Source organism: Ochlerotatus camptorhynchus, unplaced genomic scaffold (assembly GCF_037179485.1).
Source record: "Ochlerotatus camptorhynchus isolate MF236.1 unplaced genomic scaffold, CSIRO-AGI_Acam_v1.1 ptg000105l, whole genome shotgun sequence".
Lineage (NCBI taxonomy): Eukaryota > Metazoa > Arthropoda > Insecta > Diptera > Culicidae > Ochlerotatus > Ochlerotatus camptorhynchus.
The window spans coordinates 3480265-3498569 of record NW_027040595.1 but is presented as its reverse complement, the minus strand read 5'-3'; the positions used below and the strand labels follow the sequence as shown (position 1 = coordinate 3498569).

Genomic DNA, 18305 nt, shown 5'->3' with positions numbered 1-18305 from the left:
GGCAAAGTTGTTCAGGATGTTAGGATCTTTTCGTTGGTGTACAGTAGTTCAGAATTTTCCCTTTACGTGACAATAGTATGCGGGTCATTCAGAGATATTTTATATGCAAGGATTTCACGTGTCTTTCAACGTCACCTAGTGAGAAAATTATGTACTTTCCACCAACGATAGGGTTTGATCTCCTGGACAACTTTGCCGATTACAGTACATTTTTAGCAGGTCTTGAGATATATCATATGCGAGAAGTGTATATGTATACAAACGCCACGTGGTGAGAAAATTCTGAACTACTGTCTACCAGTCGAAAAGTCTTGACCCCCTGAACAAGTTTGCCCAATACAGTAACTTTCTAGCTGGTCAAGAACTCGAGCTATTGTATATGCGAGAATTACACGTATATACTAGCGCCTCGTAGTGTGAAATTTCTGAACTACTCCACCAACAAAAAGAGCTTGACTTCCTGAACAACTTTGCTGAAGGCATTTACTTTCTATCTGGTCAGGATCTAGAGATATTTTATACACGAGAATTTCACATGTATACTAGCACAACGAAGTGAGATAATTCTGAACTATTGTACATTAAAAAATAGGCTTTGACCTCCTGAACAACTTTGCCGAAGACAGTAACTTTCTATCTGGTCAGGATCTCGAGATATTCCATGTTGTAACCAATTAAGTCAATCCCACGTAGTATGGACACCGTTTACGCGGTTTCCATTTACATGTTCTCTATTATCCGCATTTTGGGGGTTAATTGTAATCAAAGTTTAGCTTTTTTAGTTCAAAACAAGTTTTTTGAGGAATACAAGTTGGTTTCAGATCGATTGGCAGCAACAAAATGGCAATGGAAAACTCATATGTGTTGTACAAAGTACAACAGCGCGAGCAACGGGGGGTTAACTTTTATGCATACCGTAAAACGGGGTGTAATTGATCAGCGGGGCAAAATTGATCGCTGAAATTTCTCGTGATATTTTTTCATGTGTAACATGTTTTTCGATACTAAGCGTACGAATGTATCTTTGTATACATTGTAAAAATATTATGCATAAGTACAATATTGGGTATACTCAGCGATCAAATTCACCCCACTGATCAATTTCACCCCGTTTTACGGCACCTTCTTTGAAAATTTTCCCACCTAGACGGACCTAGCAAATGCGAGATAGGAAGAAGTGACCGTCGTAATTAATTTTAGGCTCATAGGTTGAAAGAACTTCAGCATGTCCAAAATATATTCGTTCCCATTCAGTGTGTCCAAAATATATTATGGACACTGTCCAAAATCAAGTGGAAGGGTCCAAAATATGTGAATATCATGATGTGAAAAGAATTATTTTTCGAGTATATATCAATAAATAAAACATCTAGTGACATACTACATCCAAGATGAGTAGCTTTCGAACACAACCGCATGTAAATTGCATAATAATAATAAACAAATAATATTATTTTTACATAAACGTGATCTCACTTCCTCTAGGGGTCCAACATCAGTTGGTTACCCTATAATGCTAGATAATAGCATGTTTCATCGATCTGTGTTCTAATATTTTCTGGAAATGTCTTTACATGGCCATGTGGATGCACAGAGAAAGTCGACGACATGCAACAAAAAATCAGCACTATTGGTTGAAGGGCAGCCGAGAAACAGGGGTAGGTGGAAGGGACCCCCCACCGCATATACGGAGAGGTTACTGTATACTGATGGAGAAAGAAAATCGATACCCTCGACTCATTTCTGCTGTATAGATTTTCCAGTTCAAACCTACATCCATCACCTTAAATTCTAACCGATGAAAAATTAAAATTCCACATTCCGATAGGGCATTTTCGATCATTATCCTGTTTAGACAGAATTGTATTTATTTACTTACTTCTTTATTGCACCACACACCACCTCTCGTTATTCATGCCTGAGATGACTGCGATTTTGGACGCCTCCCGGTGAATGTGTATTCGAAATTCCTTTTTTTTTCTCTCGTCCCAGTTTTCCCTCGATTGACCGTCCACAATTTCTTCCGTCCACGTGAAAATGTATGTATGTGTGTATTTCGAGTCGAGAGCGTCTATGTTGTACGCGGTGAAATATGTATTATTATGTCTAGTAATAAAAAGGCTCACAAAACCGTCCACCGCACACACCTTTTTCCAATCAATTTACTATTAACGAAGGATATAAGCTGACGATAAAATTATATACAACACTTGAACTTTCCTCCGAGTATTCTTTCATTCCCTACACCCACACAAACACACCGAAAATTTTCCTTCACCAGAGTTGGGATCACACACTATTTTATTCACCTAGTAGTTGCCATACGGTTGATCACTGCTGCGATAACGACACGTTCTTAACCTTAGCACCACAAATCTTTCCCGCTGGATGGTCTTTTCTATTTATTTTCTCGATTGCTGTTCATATTTTTCGCATAGCTCCTTCCTTCACGAGTCTTTGCGGCGGCGTCGGTATGGCTATTATTGTTAGGAACGGACGCGCGCGTGGAACCACTCCCTTCAACCGTGAGCCTGAGGTCAGGTTTGCTAGAGTTCACAAGTAGTTTTATTTTTATACTCCATGAATATGCTTATAGTTTTATTTCGCTATCGATAGCCGCCTGTGCGTGAGATTAAGCTTCGGCTTTAATCCAATTAACCTCTACTAAACGGTGGCACAGTCCTTCAATCGAGTGCCTTAAATAATGCTACTACACACTTTCACTACAGGTTGGTATCACTAAGAAAGCTGAATGCTATTTCGTAGCTTTATTTTCTTGATGAAGCTATAATCCCTTCTGGTGCACACTTTTAGCAATCTACCGGTCAGATTCAATTAAGAATGTAATTAAAAATGTGTACTACTCGTTCTCACACTTTCCATCGCAGTGTTTTGCATGTGATCACGGTTTCCTTCTTCCGAGAAGCTTCACTCCTCTCTGCTGGTTCGGCAGTTCCGAGCAGATGTTTCCCCGTAATAAGTATAGTTCCGCTTTCTGCTGGCGATGGAAATTTCACAGTTTTTTCACGTCATGTTTATCACCTTTTAATTGCACACTCAGCAGCACGGTATTCCCTGCTCCCTCGGGGATCCTGCTGCCACTGCTCTAGAACTTCCTTCGGTCGGCATCTCCCGAGATGACTGGTTGAGCCTGGAACCGTGAAAGGACCGTAGTGCGATGATGGTGATGGTGATGACGATGGTGATGGGCTGTCATCACCGGCGACCCTGTTGACGAGAGATCAATTTGAATTGTAAATTATGCGCATGCATAAAACTTGCTCATGTACGTTTTACTGCTAATTGCCGGTATACACAGGTAATGGTTAATGGTACCAGCTTAAGCGTACCGGCTACACGTATGGACGGAGACTGAGAGAAGATGAATTTGCTTAGCAGGGAAATATGTGTATAGCAGTTTAAAGCTTAGTAGCGAAACTGTTTAGCATATTGTTAGCTCTTTTAATTCACTTTCCGCAGGACTTATCACATGCTTTAGGGAATGTTCTGCTGGTGAGTCAATGCACTTGAACGAATATGATGTCATTTCGCGCATCAAATCCTACCATGCGTTCCCAGGGCAATGACTTTGATGTATTAAATGATGAAAAAACAAGTTATTATGAATGTCAGCTTACCACGACATACATTTTATTTACTCATATCCTTCCAGCAGGACAGTACTGCTACTATTATTATTTTAACATCCAGGCAAGATCGAAGATTGATATCTTTGGTAAAGGTGTTAAGTGAATTAGTTCGATTTTCCCCTACACGCTATTTTGAGGCTACCCAATGACTGGGTAGATTGCACTCAATTTTGCATGCTGTATAGAGTTGTCTACTCAGATTCTAGGTAAATGATTCTGATATCATTTTTTCCTAAGCTCAAAATGGCGCAGTAGGAATTTGTGAACAGACAACTTTTGCGCAGTGAGTCTAAAATTTGTTTTAAGAAGTGAAGCAGTGAAAATGGAGCAGCTACGTAATGGCCTGGATGGTGAAAGCTATCGGCTAGCTAGTTGGTGAGGTATACAACTCTAACAAATAGTTCGCGGGTATCAATAAATACAGAATTATCATTTTTTTATAATTTATATATAATTTATATATAAAGCATTCATGGGGCATTGATTCGTTTCTATCGAAATGGATAACATTTACAGAAACAGAAAAAAATACACTTTTCCCATACGGTCTCTTACTCATAATTAATTATATCTTAACTCATGCGTATGATTAAAAAACTGTGTGCAACAAAGTTTAAGGAAATTAATTGGGCTTTTTGTTAATAATACTTTCAAGATTGGACACTCACGAATAACATCTCAAAAGGGCGAACATTTCTCAAAATATGCGATAAGTGAAATATAACCATTAGTATCTCGAAAATAACAACTTTGGGCAATTTAAACTTATTTTTTCAATAATTCATAAGTTTTTTGTTTATGATTTGCCCAGCAAATGCACAGTGTCAGTAGGTAATACTTTATCTAAACTAAAAAATAAATATAAATAAAAATAATTTAAAAAAAAAGTATGTAATTTGAGTAATTTTAATTTTTTTTTTTTTTTTTATAATTTAGATTTTTTTTGTAAAAAAAATAATTTTTTACTGTGTATACTTTTTTCTTGGAAGGCACAATACTTGTCCGCAGCTTCGCCTAAGATACCATCTCGATCAAACAAATCGTTCACGAGATATATATTTTTCTATTGATGCGTATCATTTTTGCATAAGCCCTTTTCAAGTGTTAGTCGTGTGCAAAACTAGGGAACCTTATATGTAAAATGGCATGTTGGGCAATAACAAACAACTGTGCAAAGTTTCATCATAATCGTAGAAGGTCGATCCGAAACGATTTGCGTACCTGTGTGAAACTGCTCTTCTACAATCTTGACCTACACACATAGAAAAATTCATGTAAATTTAGGTGCTCTGAGACTGACATATACGAGCGTCAATTTTGACATAAAGTTGAGTCATAATAGACGCAAAATTCAGTTCAATCAAACGTACTTTTCGTCGAGTAACGAACTGTTCAGCAGTGCGCAAAACAGTAAGGTTCATTGAGTCATTTTGATATGAATATGAACTGCCATCTGCCTCATCATTCACTGACTCGTGACAGTCTGAATGATTCAGAGTTAAACGAGTCACTGACACTGACAGCCGAGCACTCAGTCAGTAGCTCAGTCAACACGTTTATTCTTCTGTGATGGTACCCAATACAGTCAGGAATCCTTATTGCCGGATTCCTTATTGCCGGTATCCCTTATTACCAGATCCTTATTGCCGGGCTATCCGCGAACATTAAAAAACTTACCAACAACTTATGGGATTTTCACTAATAGGGGCTGTGGTGGATTATCTCATTTGTTACAATATATAGAGCTATACTCTCTTGGACAAAGTTGTTGTACTGAGATAGACCAACAAGCCTGTGTCATTGGATTCTACATTGGGAACTACGCCGCTAGGGACACTTCACTTTTATGTTACTTATGACGGGTGCTATAATATATGGATCTTAGGTCCAACATACAATATTTCGTGATCCTGGCCATATAGAAGGTTGCTGTCTCCAGCAAAGTTGTTCAGGTGACCAAGTCCTTTCGGATGGTGGTCATATTATTTAAGAACTCTCTCACTACGTGGCGGTAGTGTGCACATTAACTTCCTTAATATGTTATTTCTGGATAGCTTGTCCATATAAGATGTTGCTGTACAATGCGAGGACACGAAACGGAATAGGGATGACGTGTAGAGAGGCTGTAAATCGATCTCGGACGCAATTTTAAAATCCAAGACGGCGGTCATCGATTCAAAAAACTGTCAAATACTCTACAATATGGCTATTTCCGGAAAGGTAACGACGTGTAAAGGCTGTAAATCGATGCCAGACGTCATTTTGGAATCCAAGATGGCGGCCATCGGTTCAAGAAAAACTGTCAAATACCCTACAATATGGATATTTTCAGAAAGGGGATGACGTGTAGAAGCCGGAAATCGATGTCAGACGTCAGTGGTAATTTTTATACGATAGATGGAGTAGATGAAAGCATAGAGTTGATAGTTCCGTTAGAGTACGGCAGTGTGAAGATTGCATATAGATGTTAGAACAGCGAGCTAGGACAACTTTTATGGAAGGTACAAATCGGTTTTTTTCATCTCTCTTTACCAAACTCCCCCTTTGGAGAGGGATGGTGAGGGGTGTCCCCCCTATATCGTGGTAGGGGTAAACAATAGTTGCAACTGAAGTGCGGTAAAAAATCGGTAGAACTGTTTCAAACACACAGTTGGTACTTGAGCGGGTCGGTTTTCATCTCTTTTTGCCAGTGGTGGCGTGGGGGGGGGGACACACCCCTCACCATCCCTCTCCAAAGGGGGAGTTTGGTAAAGAGAGATGAAAAAACCGATTTGTACCTTCCATAAAAGTTGTCCTATAGCTCGCTGTTCTAACATCTATATGCAATCTTCACACTGCCGTACTCTAACGGAACTATCAACTCTATGCTTTCATCTACTCCATCTATCGTATAAAAATTACCACTACAGTCTGTTATTTGAAATTAGCATCTTCAACTATGTAAATCGTTGACTTCACGTAGAAGTAATACTAAAACATATAGTCAAAGCTATTCCGTGTTTAATTCGCTTAAAAATGGTTTGCAAAAAATGCCAAAAAACCATTTTGAGCTCCAAACGCATCGTTTTTCATGAATTGTGTGGCCACACATTACACGCACTTATTCCTTTATGTCAGTTCCTAGCTGCCTGATCTTTGGCAGCAAGATTACAGACCACAAATGGTATCTTTATTACCAAAAACCAGGTATCAAGATATCAAAAAAAAAATGCCGGCAAAAACTTCATCCGCAAACATTGGTACCTCTCTGATTATATCATCAATAGGGTGCCAATGGAGGAAAAATTACCATCAAATTTAAAAAAAAAACACCCCCTACTAAATGTGAATTGCCACGAAAAACGACCCTTTACCAAATCTGACCTCATTCGGACTTGATTTAGAGGTGGTGTAAATTTCGAAAATTTCCTAAGCCTTACCCCCGTACATGAAATTATGGAAATCGAAATTGTTTTTTTTTTTCTTGCCAAATGGTTTAAAAATTCATGAAACGTCAAGATTTGGTGTTATCTCGAAAAAAAATATGTTTTGTCAAAAATCGACTTTCTAGGATTTTACTGAAAATATCATCAGGGTGTATTCTGGAGTTGTTCAAAGTCATCTTGTCAAACTTCATTCAAGGTATTTCATTTACATTAGCTTTAATTGTTTGAGGCTACATTAGGGTGATTCATATTAATTCCATTAGGTACTTACAGACAAAAAAAAGCAGAAATATATATCGTAGAGTAATTCCAAAAAATTTACAGAGGGTAAACAGTAGGGTGTCCCAAAATTGCACTACGTCTGGAAATCTGGGGGCTCACCCTCCAAATGATAGCTAAGGGTAACTTTATACTTTCATCTCCTCATCTATCGTATAAAATGTCCACTTTAAGTCTGATATTTGATGTTAGGCATTTCCAACTACATTTATGTTACTTTAATTCCATCAAACCATTCCCAAATTGTAACTACCATAAAGCGGACCGGTTTTTATGACGTTTATTATTGCTGATCAATTGACAGCTGCCTACTCAAGGGTGTTTCGCCGCTTCAAATACTGACAATCCGGTGAAAGACACAAAGGAATCGAATGTTCGGATTATGTACATACTCTCGGGTGGAAATTTTATCGTTTTTAGAAAATTGATGGTACGATCTTGATTCATTTTGCACGGATTGTAACCGCATCGGGAGAGCAACATGAACGATCCGTCAATCCGTCAATGGGATGGGGCTAAGGGTAGTTATCACTCAAACACAATCATGCCATCACGGGCGTTCTATATAAAATGCCATAAAAGTAAAGGCTCGTTTTATGATTTAGAACAATACATACAATAGCCTGATTGGAAAGAGGGGATGAGGTGGCTCCGAGCTTTACTGGTGGATGGTCCATTAAGTGGAGAAAATTTTGTCGTCGTAAAAGTTGCAACGTGACACCCTTTTGGACAGTTTATGGTCTCGCATTAAATGTATAATAGAAAGGTAGCTTGGAGAATTTTAAACGGTGATTATATAGAAAAATGTGAATTAACAAGCTTAGACGTGGGAGATTCTCTACCGGATCGAATGGGACAGTTGTAAATAATTATTTTAGATTTTCAATCTTCGGATTATCAAAACGCAGAATACACTAGAATATTATACTAGTGGATGGTATTGATTCTCGTAGTCCTCAAAATGTCTGTCTCATGTTATTTGTGTAGTTCTTACATCTCAAAATACAAGTTGATACTTGACGTGACCAGGAAATTTCTAGCCCAGACCGGGGATCGAACGCAACACAGTCTTGCTTTGAAGGTGTGCCTTTACTAACTCATGGTCAATTGGGATTTAAAGACCATAGAAGAAAAAGAAAAGCAAACCTGTCCTTGTTAAGGATTGTTAATGAATGATGCTTCTATATTTAAGAGGTTGTGAAGATACTCAACCGCCTTTCGGAAACTTCAGGAACCTTGTTCTGTTTATGTTGCTGAGCTAGCAGAAATCAACTTCGCATTGGGGATGATTTCCGACATGCCCATAGACCATTACTTCATCTTCTCGGAAAGTCTCAGTTCGATTGAGGCTATTCGGTCGATGAAACAACTTATTTCCTTTCAAAGGTAAGGGAGCAGATGAGTTTGCTGGTCGAAAGAACATATATGATCACCTTTGAATGAGTCCCCTCACATTGCTCAATCTCAGGCAATGAGAAGGCAGACTCTCTCGCAAAGGTGGGCGCACACAAGGCGAGATTTATGATAGAAGAATTTCACATGATGATTTTTTCCCATTAGTACGTCAGAGTTCTCTTTTAAGTTGGCAAAACAATTGGACAAGGAATTCTCTTGGGCGGTGGTTACATTCCATTATTCCAAATGTTTCTTCGAGAGTGTGGTTCAAAGGTCTGGATGTAAGTCGGGGCTTCATTTGCGTGATTTCAAGGCTTATGTCCAACCACTACTCGCTAGACGCACATATCTACAGAATAAACCTCGTTGACAGCAATATATGTAGGTGCAGAACCGGTTGTGATGACATCGATCACGCAGTTTGGTATTGCCCGGGTAATGACGCCTCCAGAGCACGACTGCTGGATACCCTAACGGCCCGAGGTAGACAGCCCTTCCGTGAAGTAAGAGATGTATTGGGAACCCGTGATCTTCCCTTCATGCAGGCGATCTACGAATTCCTTTATTTGTCTGATGTTAGAGTTTGATGTGACCATCCCCTCCTTTCCAAACAATTTCCAGCCATTATGTCCCAGCCTTATCATCCTCCTGTTTATGTGATACTTTCCCCTGCCCAGCCAGGATTTGGTCAACCGTCCGAGAGTAGTATCTGAATGAGGCTTCAGAAACCAGTTTCCTACCTAGCTCCTTCCAATCGAAATGGTTACCATATAACTTCGAGCCCGCCACGAGTAATTGCTACCCAATACTAACCTAGAACTACTGCTGTTTAAAATGTAAATTCAAACATTACTGATGTTTGGCTCCGCAAAGTGTCACAAACGACTGAGCCTAGTAAATAAACGAACTTGTTAAAAAAAAAGGCTGAGAAGATAACCATAATTGCTTTATTTGGTAGTTGAACGCTATTGCGGGGGAACAAATTTCTGATAATACTTCTATTCTACCTCTTATCCATATCATTGTTTGGTATCAAGATCATAATTTTGAAAGATTTTTTCTACCCAGGAAAAATATGACATCCAACATTAAATATATTTTATCAATACCGCTAGAATGCATTCAATTCCAGTTATTCCGAACCATAGGAGCAATTCGTTCACAGAAACATGAAATCGTGCCAAAGTGCGCTCATGCTGTAACTCATATCGATCCCTCCTTTTTTAACCCATACGAAATAACAGCCCATCACATTGTGGCCGTGTTACAAACCACAATCTTCTATACAAAACGCTTTTTATTACCAAAAACTCATATAGGAGCGTATCTATGGCCAACTTGTCTGCCTTCAAGGATTTTTTGACCTCTCCGTACGGATTCTGGAATATCTGCATTCCACATCTGCATTGTGCAATCCTCTTTTTTTCCGGGAGCAGCTCTCTGTCACTCGGATTTTAAACCGTTTTCGAAAACTTTGCACAGTTCCATCTCATTCTCACACGCTTGTGCTCGCTCACTCCCATCAAGCTCGGCGAAGAAGGAATTCATTTTCTTGCATCTTTTGCATTCCCCCCTCCCCCCATCCCTGGCGTATGCTGACATCAACGTTGCTTTGCATTGGTGCTTTTCCTGCATACCTACGTGGCTATCCCTGTCCAATGGAAAAATAGGAACAGGGAATGCCTAGCCGTATACCGATTTGCCAGAAATACGGAGGCCATCATAAAACGTTGGAGTGCGAAGATATGTAAATTATAGTTTTCCTTCCTTTCGTCATTCTCACTATCACTTCATATATGCGATAGCTGCTACTGCACTCCGGTCTGGTGGCCTCTCTGTAAAATGGGCCATAAAGCAGCAATCTCCACGACATCCACACACCACACTGCTGCTGGGTACCCACACTGAAATGTATCTACCCGATTTAATTTCCCGTTGCTGTCCCCTTTTCCAATTTACCAGCTTTTTGGCATCGAACCCGATTTTTCCGCTCCTTCCGTTGTGTACAACCAGTATTATAGTGGAAGCAGTTATAGCAGCAGGAACAGAAGCCTTTCGCTGTACAACACGTCACGCTGATTTTCCACCAGACATCGCCATTATGGCCGGAACTCCCCGGGTGGAATTTGGCACGAGGGCAAGGGCGCATCCTAGGCGGCCAGAGGATTTTCTATACATAGGGTAGTGTATATCGTACTGATGCGTGCATGTCGATGCTTCTGTTTGTGCATTTCTATGCTGTCTTATGCAGGACCTAGTAAAGGGCCGAATGGATCCTGCTGATTTCGCTTGGGATGGGGTGGCAGCAACTGCTTACGTCATCGTTGCAGGGAATGCAGGCTGTACGCATATTTGAAAAAATGGGAGTGGATTGGATAGTGAATAATGAACGACAGGTTGAAGGAAACGGATAGAGTTTGTACGATTGTTGCTAATTGGAGTACTACTATAAATACGCGGATGGGAGGATTTTATTTAGATGCGCTAATTACTCTTTTGACGAACGAAAAGGTCGTTGGGGCTGTCACAAATGAAGCTTGTCAAATCCAATTACAGAGTATCGCATCGCAACTTATGAATTAAAAGTTTTCTCGAGTCTGTCGGTTTGTAAGTGACAGGAGAATTATGATAATGACATTGCGCAACTAACTTGGACTTTTTTTTCCTAGGACAGGAAATTGCTGTAAGATTGATAGATGCAATAACGCAATATTGATAGAGTTCTATCGAACATGAAGCTTTAGTGCTAGAGAATGGTCTTAGAAGAGGGTAGGTAGATAGTTCCATTAGAATACGGCAGTAATTGAATAGAAGTTGAAAATGAGCGAAGGGCCAATAATGTCACAGTCCAAAGACAAACGCACACTTTGTGGAAGAGGAAAATCTGCTAAATAAATCGGAAAACGATGTAGCTTCTTGCTCTTCGTCTATTTTGTATACGCCTCGTCAAGAAAGGCAAGGAGATAAGGATGATGATGTTAGTGACTCTGATAAGGATGGTATAAATGTAACGTTACTGTAAAAAACACCAGTTGATATTTTGACTACCCTACCCAGGCAGGACCGAACTGGTACTAAAGTGAAGGAAGAGTCAGTGAAACCACTTTGTGCTGGAAAAAACGATTTAAACGTTTAATTGAAGATGGAGTAAACCCTGATGAAGCCCACCGTCTGGCTATTTTACCTTTCCTCACTCCCACTTGGACGCAGCATCGTTTAGATATGATTAGAACCAGAGTTGGTAAATATCACAGCCATCATGTGACAATGAGAAAACAGGTCCTCTCACTATCACGAGACGAAACTACCTATCATGAGCTTCCTGATGTGTGATGTGAATGGAACCCACCATCAGTGCAAGGATTACCAATGTCTGCAGATACTTTACCGATTGTAAAGTTCTGCCTGATGGTTTGTTGCAGCAGGGTGAATAAGACACCTTTGGAAGACAAAACGACCAGATGGCCATCTGTAATCACGTGACAATGGACTGGCAAATCCACGAACCCTCGTCCAGTCAACAATGTTTTGATTCCCTTAGGCTGCCCCTCCCCCCAGTCCAGTATATAATATAATGTTTTAACATATATGATTTACAGTAATGACCCACCATATGCTTAAAAATATGCAGACAATCCATTTCAAATACACACAAAATTTGATGTGTGGAGAAAACTCCATAAAGAATTTGTCAAATTTAAGAGACTCATGTAAACTTAGTTTAAATAGATACAATCAGATACGATCTCACCAAGTTAGTCCAAATGAATCCACAGGAAGCATCCGCGCTATTGTTGCATTGTAGTTCCAATCAAAGACGATTCGCTTGATGGGGATCAACATAAACTAGTCCCGTCCTATGTAGAACCAGTTTGAAGTGTCCAAATCCAAATATAGTGATCCTCCCGCTTGGGATAAAAGATAATCGGCTGTAATCGATTGCTGGATCAGAGTGAAGGTAGCCAAGTATCAGGTCCGGCAACTTGCAATTTTTTGACGCAAATACGAATAACAATGGAATATCTTGGTTCCAATAAAGGTTCCTCTTCGTTTTCGAAACCGTATGTCAGCGGCAAATCACAGTCAGTACATAAGCATGACATAGAGCCTTTGGGATGGGATGCAATTCTCGCGGGGCTTCTTCTGCATAGATGGTTTGATTCCGGATAATCACGTTCCTGGATATCTTCAAAAATGTTAAGCATTAAAAAACTCCGAAAAAAAAACGAACGTCATGTTCGTTCACACGCGCATCCTGACCTAACATGAGCTTCCTTGTCATTTTCCAATTATCAAACACTCACGAGAATAATTCTTATGTGGTTTTGGCATCAACATTTCTAACTGATTTAGATGAATTTATGCAAGCAACTGTATGTAATCGGTAGAGTCAATATATTGTTTAAGATTTCCTCGGTACAAGCAACTTTAATAGCAATAAATGAGCTAGTAATCACGATGATCACAACACTGCCACGTTCTGTCATGATAAAAATATCGATGAGATTTTGAAGAAAATCTCTGTCATCGTTTTCTTATCCTATGAGAATGACAGAAGTATCTTTGTAAATATCGCGTGAGATCTTTCATTGAAAATGACATTTGCCAGCCCTGGTTAGAACGGAGTCCTCTGGACATTCTAAAAGTACAGAGGCTAGAATCAAACCATTGCACAGTGGCGGGCCTCCATACAAAGGTCGGACAAAACCTCATATGTTATCCGAAATGGCTAAAACTCACAGGTTAAGATGATTTTGGTATCCTGAATGTATTTCTGATATGAAACTTTTCATATATTTTGGTTTTATTATATTAGGGTGGTTCTAAATAATGAAAATCAGCTCATTTTGGGTTAAGTAAAAAGTAATCAATAATAAGCTATCACGATGTGTTAGTTGAATGGAGATTTTGATTAAAAGGGTTATTAAGGGGTTCTGAAATCATTATTGATATTGAAATTAACTTTACTTGTGTATTTTTTGCTCTTAGGGTGGTCCAAAAGCTATAAAATCATATAAATTATTAAAAAAGTTCGATTACCTACGTTTTTCATTCAATGGATCGATTCAGCTACACACACATGTTAGCTGACAAAACTGATTGGTATTCTTAGGGACCGTCCATAAACCACGTGACGTTTTTAAGGTGCGAACTCAGAGCTAAATTAATGCTGAAGTTGATGTTATATAAGGATTCATTTCTTTTACGATTTACAATGGGATCAGATAGTCTCAAAATGTGAACTACGTAAAATGTGAACTGTCCCTCACCAATCTCATTTCAACGCTTTCATACATGCTCCTCTGAGTGTGGGCTATAATATACATTGATCTTTTTTTCTCACTTGTCGAAGAGATACCATACAGCGCGCTGCAGCGAACAAAAGAATGATGATACCTCATCTCATTTTACTTGTCGAAAGTGAAACAAATGTCAATACACATTCGCAATACCGAACGGAGTTGCTGATAAACAATCATCAGTGATCGGTGATCATATTGATAAAAAGTAGAGTTCCAGCAAATACTTTCAAATTGTTAATCACTCTTTGTGTGGTTTAGTGGAAATGTACTCTAAGAAAAACGGTATAGATAACAAACAATGAAATTTCTAGTTATATTAGAAGTAATATTTGTTTATATTTTATAGAAGTTTACTTAAAAAGAATAGACGTGGAAAGGTTCACGCAAGCAAACAATGAAAGATATATGTTGTGGATTGCTTGTTGCATCCGATCCCATTGTTTCAAGTTATCGCCATGGGCAAACGGTAGTGGCAGATGAATTGCCTAAAGAGGTGCAAGATTTGTTGATAGCTGAAGATTGCGATCAATAAATGTTAGTTTATTTAAAAAATGTTTGTTTATAGAAATAAAAGTTAAATTTTAATAATTTTTTGGTGTCCCAAATTGATTACGTAATTGACTGTTTAAACGCCACTCAAACTGTTTATCAAAACTCTCAAATCACTTTTTTCTGGAATGAAACCTCTCCAAAAATAAATGTCTTAACAAATAAAGGCTAAATCATTCTTAGTCATCACTCTCCTCCTCTCCACCTTACTGTTTTTTTTTACCTAATATGTAACACTCACCTCCTTGTGGTCTTTTGTCCGTAGAAAAATTCTAAAATTTGTTAGGGCCGTGGTCATGACCCCATCCCTCTCTGCCCCTCCCACCTCCCCTCCCCCCTAAGACCACGTGGTTTATTGACGACCATTTACCTACCAGAATAAGGATTACACTAAATAGTCAGTATTCAGATAGTAATTTTATTTATGTTAAGATAAAATACAATCTTCAAACTATTTTGCTTCCTCCACAACCATGCGTCTCCATAGTGACTTGATAAAAAAAAAATTTCGCGCTTTGCGCAAAAATGCGCACAGAGTGGCCTATATACCCAAAAACTAGACAAAATTTCGCGTCCGATCCAGGATATGGCATCGTTTTCTGATGTTTCCTGTAAAAGTACTGGCTCTCCTTAATACTAAGTATTTCTCCAAAATTGCATATAAATCAATATTTTTGCACGCTGGAAAAACACTATAATTTTGCGAATGGATTTCAAACAAACCTTGAAATGTTTTGGTTATTTATGCCCAAAAACACCTACAGTATTGTCAGATTATCCAAATTTTGCAATGTTTTACAACGAGCTCATGAAGAAAGCTCATAAAATAAAGAGAATAAAAATTGAAAAACTATCACAGAAACCTCAACTTTGAAAAAATCCCAACACTCAATTTTTGACCAAATGACTTGAAAATTTGGGATTTTCTTAGTTGAAGTATCTTTATTGAGAGAAAAATATAATAATGAAGTCAATTTTTGAGGTTTTGTCCGACTTCCGGCCACTGTGCATTGTATAGAGATGTAGTTAATAGCGTGAAGATAGGCATACTCGCAAAAGGCTACCCAACCTCTGAATTAACAATGCAGCAGCTGATTGCAACACAAAAACCTGTTCTTAACAAAGTGACTCATCAACGCAAAGAAAAGATTAAACCTAAATTTGGCAATTGCTTGTTCAGACTAGGTTACCTAATTCTTATTTGCAAAAACCAGGAAACATCTGAATGGGTAAAAAAAAATCTAGTATAATTCCTTGGGTGGGGGCAAATCAAATCCCGCAACCAGAGACATTTTTGGTCTTCTAGAAGCTCAAAACGAAGGTTTAGTGGTTGATAGCTGGAAGATATGAGGAAAATAATAAATATCCGTCATGTGGAACTTACCTTTAGCGTTGATCAATGAGATCGTTAAATGAATGTGAATTTGGGAATGCTCCTATTAGGAAGAAAGTCCGGAAGATAAATAGATCGGAAAAAATAGAGACTAACAGTACTGGTGACGATGTGGGTAAAAACACCACCAATCAGAATGTCCCAGGACCAAGCGGTGTCCATAACACTCGAAGGACTTTGTTTAAAGCTAATGAGATTATCAGTATTACCAAAAGGACCTGTAATAAAACTGGAGACGATAAAGTAGGTGGAAACACCACTAATCAGAATGTCCCAGGTCTGACAAGTGTCCAATATACTGGACGGATTCATTCAATACCTGAGTATAGAAAGATTAATATTCCGGCAATCGAAGAATGACTGCATAACTTTTACTGGGGAACGTAGAAGTACCCAATGAATATTTAAATGACTACCACATTCAATTTCATCCAAATAAATCTTCATCTTCAATCTTCAAGTGCTGTACTTTGCAAGAGATTTATTAAAGCAAACTGGATATTGCGTTTATCCAGCAGTCATGGTCAAATAATGGAAATATTTTAGGAATTGATACTAATTCATGCAAGTTAATATATGATCAAACACAGCAGTTTCGAAGATCTGCTATTTTTGTAAATGGGAATGTAAAAATTCTACCAATTATAGATTTTGGTAAACGGAATATTGTAGCGACAGCTATTGATATTCCCACCACGCGTGGAAAAACGGAAATCTACGTGGCATCTGCAAATTTTCCTGGGGACGTAGAAGATGTGCCTCCCCCACAAGTATCAGCATTCGTAACATTTTGTAAATCACAAAATTGATGAAATTTTGAGTAAAACAAATAACTAATAAATACCTAATTCTGATCTGATACCAAAATTAGGTATTGACCAGCATGACATAAGTGGTAAAAGAATAACTTTCTATACTTTCTATACTTCTATACTGCTATACTTTCATCTCCTCATCTATCGTATGAAAATAACCACTATAGTCTGTTATTTGAAACTAGCATCTTCAACTATATAAATTTCTATTTTAATATTCCTCTTGGATCCTTGTTTGGACCCTAGCCGAGGTAATACTGCTTGGCCATCGACTTGGAAATTCCTCTTCGATACTTCAGATTCTTATAGTAATCTGCTTGGAAGTCGATTAGGAGAAATTTGATTCTGTCGCCATGGAACCTAAGTGCAAAAGAAAAGGGTAATCGCTTGATCCCCCTTCTGATGAAATTCAATTGAGCAATCAATTTGATATGCTTATGAATGATGAGAATGATCCATTATGCAGGCAAAATTCTAGTAAACATTCCCGACTTAATGCCAAAAATGAAAATGAAATGAAATGAAGTTCAAGTTTTCACTTCAAATTTACCGTCGGGGTGAATACCGTGTATTGGCTGAAACATTGGACGGATTCAAACGTCTTCTCATGTACCTTACTGAGAAGCAACACCCATTTTTTACTTACGACACCAAAACTGAACGTGTGTTTAAGGTTGTCATGAAAGGACTGCCCAGTGGTGAATCCCTGGATCAGATCAAAGATGAACAGGCTAAATTACTTGGAGTTCTGCCACTCCAAGTAATCAAAATGAAAATGAAATCCCGTCCTGGCGATTCGCGCAACGGGATTTCTAATGATTTTTATTTAGTTCACTTCAACTCTCGTAAACTAAACAACCTTAAGGCCTTGGAAAAAGCAAGCCTTATGCTCCATGTCCGAGTGAAGTGGGAACACTTCAAGAAGACTGGAGGAAATTTTCAAAACCTCACACAGTGCCGTAAGTGCCAGGGATGGTGTCACGGAACCAAACATTGACACATGGCAGCTAATGCATGAATTGTGGTGATTCCTCTCACGCTAAGGACAAATTGTGGTGAAAATCACAAATCCATTTTTTGGAAATGTAAGACTCGCAAAGCGATCATAAAATCTCGTTCTAAGCGACAGGTAGGAAATGCTCTACGTTTCCGACAAGGTAAAAAATCCTCTGCTGTTAACAACGGTCAGCGAGGAAAAAATTCTACATTCGTACCCGTAGGTACAAATATCACCCCTGCTTCAAATTCTTCATCTAAATCACTCGCTGCTAACAATGTTCAGCAATGGAATACAACAATGGAGCTACTTATGCTGCTATTGCAGCTGGTAGAAATCAAAATACTAGCCAACGTAATTCTAATGGAAATTTTGATAAATTTGACTTAGGAAGCATTACTGCTCCTAAAACGGATTTTTTACAGAAATCATGAATTGAAATGATTACCGATATGCTTAAAACTAACTTCATGTTTGATGCTATTCAAACTGGAGTAAA

General features: G+C 38.6%; 1 protein-coding gene across 1 annotated transcript in view; it reads right to left on the bottom strand.

The window, feature by feature from the left end:
- The window catches only part of LOC135699297 (potassium voltage-gated channel protein Shab-like), a 430144-nt gene that overhangs the window by 375346 nt on the left and 36493 nt on the right, over window positions 1-18305 (bottom strand). The window contains exon 2 of the mRNA XM_065219523.1: window positions 1880-3228. The gene's annotated coding sequence lies outside the window, so the exon portion shown is untranslated. The remainder of the gene's footprint in view (window positions 1-1879; window positions 3229-18305) is intronic.